Source organism: Arachis duranensis, chromosome 5 (assembly GCF_000817695.3).
Source record: "Arachis duranensis cultivar V14167 chromosome 5, aradu.V14167.gnm2.J7QH, whole genome shotgun sequence".
NCBI classification, from domain to species: Eukaryota; Viridiplantae; Streptophyta; class Magnoliopsida; order Fabales; family Fabaceae; genus Arachis; species Arachis duranensis.
In genome coordinates, this window is record NC_029776.3 from 24,878,530 (window position 1) to 24,884,648 (window position 6,119).

Consider the following 6,119-nt stretch of genomic DNA (forward strand, 5'->3'; position numbering starts at 1 on the left):
GCCAGAATAGGACAGGAAGTTGGCGTTTGAACGCCAGTTTGCATCGTCAAAACTCGGACAAAGCATGGACTGTTATATATTGCTGGAAAGCCCAGAATGTCTACTTTTCAACGCAATTGAGAGCATGCCAATTAGGCTTCTTTAGCTCCAGAAAATTTATTTCGAGTGCAGGGAGGTCAGAATCCAACAGCATTAGCAGTCCTTTTTCAGCCTCTGAATCAGATTTTTGCTCAGGTCCCTCAATTTCAGCCAGAAAATACCTGAAATCACAGAAAAACACACAAACTCATCGTAAAGTCCAGAAATGGGAATTTTGCTTAAAAACTAATAAAAATATACTAAAAAGTAACGAAATCATACTAAAAACTACCTAAAAACAATGCCAAAAAGCGTATAAATTATCCGCTCATCACAACACCAAACTTAAATTGTTACTTGTCCCCAAGCAACTAAAAACAAAAAAGAATAAAAAGAAGAGAATATACAATGAATCCCATAATATCAATAAAATTTAGTTCTAATTAGATGAGCGGGGCTAGTAGCTTTTTGCTTCTGAACAGTTTTGGCATCTCACTTTATCCTTTGAAATTCAGAATGATTGGCGTCTACAGGAACTCAGAATTTTAGATAGTGTTATTGATTTTCCTAGTTCAGTATGTTGATTTTTGAATACAGCTACGTTATGAGTCTTGGCCGTGATCTTAAGCACTTTGTTTTCCAGTATTACCACCGGATACATAAATGCCACAGACACATAACTGGGTGAACCTTTTTCAGATTGTGACATAGCTTTGCTAAAGTCCCCAATTAGAGGTGTCCAGAGTTCTTAAGCACACTCTTTTGCTTTGGATCATGACTTTAACCACTCAATCTCAAGTTTTTCACTTGGACCTTCATGACACAAGCACATGGTTAGGGACAGCTTGATTTAGCCGCTTAGGCCAGAATTTTATTCCTTTAGGCCCTCCTATCCATTAATGCTCAAAGCCTTGGATCCTTTTTACCCTTGCCTTTTGGTTTAAAGGGCTATTGGCTTTTTCTGCTTGCTTTTTCTTTCTTTCTTTTTCTTTTCCGCCATTTTTTTCTTTTTTTTTCCGTTACTTTTTTTTTCTTTTTCACTGCTTTTTCTTGCTTCAAGAATTAATCTCATGATTTTTCAGATTATCAATAACATTTTTCTTTGTTCATCATTCTTTCAAGAGCCAACAATTTTAACATTCATAAACTTCACTATAAAAAATATGCACTATTCAAGCATTCATTCAACAAAAAATATTGCCACCACATCAAAATAATTAAACTAATTTCAAGATAAAATTTGAAATTCAAATACTTCTTGTTCTTTTGTAATTAGGCACATTTTTCATTTAAGAGGGGTGAAGGATTCATGGAATTATTCATAGCTTTAAGACATATATACTAGACACTAATGATCATGTAATGAAGACACAAACATGGATAACACATAAAGCATAGAGTCAAAAAACAGAAAAAATAAGAACAAGGAAAATAAAGAACGGGTCCACCTTAGTGATGGCAGCTAGTTCTTCCTCTTGAAGATCCAACGGTGCTCTTGAGTTCCTCTATGTCTCTTCTTTACTTTTGTTGTTCCTCCCTCATGGCTATTTGATCTTCTCTAATCTCATGGAGAATGATGGAATGCTCTTGGTTCTCCACCCTTAGTTGGTCCATTTTGTAACTCAAGCCTTCCAAAGAGGTGTTGAGTTGCTCCCAATAGTTGTGTGGAGGAAAATGCATCCCTTGAGGCATCTCAGGGATTTCTTGATGAGGAATTTCCTCATGCTCTTGTTGAGGTCCATGAGTGGACTCTCTTATTTGCTCCATCCTCTTTTTAGTGATGGGCTTGTCCTCTTCAATGAGGATGTCTTCCTCTATGACAATTTCAGCTAAACTGCATATGTGACAAATGAGATGAGGAAAGGCTAACCTTGCCAAAGTGGAGGACTTGTCAGCCACCTTGTAGAGTTCTAGAGGTATGATCTCATGAACTTCCACTTCCTCCCCAATCATGATACTATGGATCATGATGGCCCGATCCACAGTTACTTCGGATCAGTTGCTAATTTGAATGATGGAGTGTTGGATGAACTCCAACCATCCTCTAGCCACAGGCCTAAGGTCCGATCTTCTCAATTGAAGCAGCTTGCCTCTTGAGTCTCTTTTCCATTGAGCTCCTTCCACACATATGTTCATGAGGACTTGGTCCAACCTTTGATCAAAGTTGACCCTTTTAGTGTAGGGGCGTGCGTTTTCTTGCATCATTGGCAAGTTGAATGCCAACCTTACATTTTCTGGACTGAAATCTAAGTATTTCTCCACGAACCATTGTAAGCCAATTCTTTGGATTCGGGTTCATACTTTGATCATGGTTCTTAGTGATCCATGCATTTGCATAGAACTCTTGAACCATTAAGATTCTGACTTGTTGAATGGGGTTGGTGAGAACTTCCCAACCTCTTCTTCGAATTTCATGTCGGATCTCCGGATACTCATTCTTTTTTAGCATGAAAAGGACCCCATGGATTACCTTCTTCTTGGCCACAACTTCGTAGAAGTGGTCTTGATGGACCTTTGAGATGAATCTCTCCATCTCTCATGACTCGGAGGTGGAAGCTTTTTCCTTCCCTTTCCTCTTTCTAAAGGTTTCTCCGACCTTAGGTGCCATAAACAGTTATGGAAAAACAAAAAGCAATACTTTTACCACACCAAATTTAAAAGGTTTGCTTGTCCTCGAGCAAAAGAAGAAAGAAAGAAGGGGAAGAAGAAGAAAATAGAGGAGGAGGGATGGAGGTGATTGGTGAAGAGAATATAGGGAAGAGGATAGGATTTGATAGGTGAGTGGTGTTTTGGGTAGAGTGTTATAGAGATGTGTGAGAGGGAGAGAGAGAGAGGTGGGGTAGGTGGGGATCCTGTGGGGTCCACAGATCCTGTGGTGTCAAGGATTTCTCATCTCTGCACTATTTAGGCGTGTAAACGCCCTCTGTATACAACACTGGCGTTTAACGCCAGACTGTTGTCTATTTCTGGCGTTGAATGCCAGATTTTATACCTTTCCTGGCGTTTAACACCAAGCTGTAGCCTGTTTCTGGCGTTAAATGCCAGTCTGGTGCTTCTTTCTGGCGTTAAACGCCCAGAATAGTGAGATGAAATTGTGATCTCTGACAATGGCATCAAAAACTTGGTACACGCGATTGTAATCTCAACACTTTCCTCATAATTCCGCATAACTAACCAGCAAGTGCATTGGGTCGTCCAAGTAATGCCTTACGTGAGTAAGGGTCGATCCCACAGAGATTGTCGGCTTGAAGCAAGCTATGGTCATCTTATAAATCTCAGTCAGGCGGACTCAAATGGTTATGAAGTTTTGATAATTAAAAGATAAATGAACATAAAATAAAGATAGAGATACTTATGTAATTCATTGGTGGGAATTTCAAATAAGCGTATGGAGATGCGTTATTCCTTCTGAATCTCTGTTTTCCTACTGTCTTCATTCAATCATTCAAACTCCTTTCCATGACAAGCTGTATGTTGGGGATCACCGTTGTCAATGGCTACCTCTTGTCCTCTCAGTGAAAATGGTCCTCTACGGTTTCTGTACGGCTAATCAACTGTCGAATTTCTCGTCTCGGATGAAAAATACCAAGCACAGCTATCGCATGGCTAATCAGCTGTCGGTTCTCACTTGTGTTGGAATAGGATCCAGTGATCCTTTTGCGTCTGTCACTACTCCTAACAGTCATGAGTTTGAAGCTCGTCACAGTCATCCCATCCCAGATCCTACTCGGAATACCACAGACAAGGTTTAGACTTTTCGGATCTCTAGAATGCTGCCAATTGATTCTAGCCTATTGATAAACCCCGATTTCATGGTTTATCTTGTGCTTATTTTAGGGGATTTTACCATCTTTTCCCACATTTATTCAATGAAATAGCATGATTTTGTAATTCTCCTTTGAATTGTGCTTAAATGTAAAAACATGCTTTTTTGCCTTAAATTGGTGATTTTAATTCACTTTAATTCCATTCGATGCCTTGATGTGTTTGTTGAGTAATTTCAGGTTTATAAGGCAAGTATTGGATGGAAGGAATGAGGAGAAAAAGCATACAAAGGGAAGAATACATGAAGAAACAAAGATTGGGAATGCACCAAAGGGCGCGCACGCGTACAAGGCACGCACGCGCATAAGTGGTTTCGCATAGGCACGCGCCCGCGTACATGCCGCGTCCATGCAGATGAAGAATTTTCCAATCGACGCGCTAGCGCGTAGCGCGCACACGCGCCGATACTCGCACGTGGCCCACTTAAAGGCAAAACGCTGGAGGCGATTTCTGAGCTACCCAGGCCCAATTCTAGTTTGTTTCTGAGTGTATTTCATGCAGAATTAAAGCCCAAGCAAAGGGGGAATCAGCACACACACTCATTAGGATTAGTTTAGAGTAGTTTTAGAGAGAGAAGCTCTCACTTCTCTCTAGGATTAGGTTAGATTTAGATTAGGAATTCTTAGATCTAGGTTAATTTCAAGTTTTGATTTACTTTTCCTTTATCAATCCTTGTTCCTATATTATTCCTCTCTTTAATTTTGTATTTCATTCTTGTAATTGTTACTTTGTTGTTGATGCAGTTTTTCTTCTTATATTTTCCTTCAATGAAATTTGAGGTAATTCATGTAGATCTTGTTTCCTTTCATGGTTGTGTTAATTCTTTATATTTGATTGTTGTTAGATTTTATTCTTGTTGTTGATTTACTATGCTTTCTTTTTATGCCTTCCAAGAGTTTGATGAAATGCTTGGTTGGATTTTAGTATAGATTTTGTTCCTCTTGGCTTTGGTTGAGTAATTAGTGACTCTTGAGTTATCTAATTCCCTTGTTGATTAATAATTGGATGTTGCTAATTGATTTGATTGCCTCTAAAACTAGTCTCTCCTTTAGGAGTTGACTAGGACAAGATGAATCAAGTTGGTTCATCCACTTGACTTTCCTTCTTGGTTAGAGGTTGACGAAGTGGTAGCAATGAACAATTTATGGTCACTGAAGAACTGAAGATTGATGGTTTAGAAGTTATAGTAAACTCTCGTTGTAAGTATAGTTACTAAACCAAGCAATCAACCTTTCTTACAAACATTTTGGTTGTCACAAGTAACAAACCCCTAAATAAATTGATAACCGAAGTATTTAAACCTCGGGTCGTCTTCTCAAGGAATTGCAAGGAGGTATGTTCTTATTATTGGTTATGAGTTTGTAAATTGGGGGTTTTAAGAATGAGGGGGCAATTATGATAAATGATGAATAAAATAAATAAATGACTGTAAAATAAACTCTTGGCAAGGTATGAGAAATTAGAAGTCCTATCCTAGTTATCCTTATCAATGATGATGAAAATTGAATCTTAATTCCACTTAGTTAACCTCTGCTGGTGCAAAGGAAGGTCAAGTGGATAATTAGATTGACCTTCAAATCCTAGTTAATTCCTAGAAAAAGATTGGGATTATAGAAGTTCAAGCTAATTAGCAAAGATAGCGATTATCGATCACGTTGAGTTTGATAACTCAAAAGTTACTGATTTCTTAACCAAAACCAAAAGGGAATAAAATCTACTTGAATGAAAATAAATTGGATAAAGCCAAAGCATCCATAACATATAAATCTGAAATACCTCAAATTATATTAAATAAAAAATGTCAATTCTAACATGGACAATATCATCAGCCAATTGGGCAACATCAATCAAATACAAATAAAAATATCAGAGTAAATAAAAGTAGAAGAGAAACATAAATTATTGAACCTGATGAAGATAAAATAATCCTGAATTGAAAAAAAATCCTAATCTTAAAACCTAAAAGAGAGGAGAGAACTGACGTTAGGATTTTTGCTAGTAAAGAATTTTATAAAAATAGTTGCGTTGTAGATATAGATTCTAAACCAACAAAAATCTCTTCGTGCAAACATTTTGGTTGTCACAAGTGACAAACCCCTTTAAAATTGATAACCGAGTATTTAAACCTCGGGTCGTCTTCTCAAGGAACTGCAGGGAAGTATGTTCTTATTATTGGTTATGAAGATTGTAAATTGGGGTTTGAGAATGAAGGATGA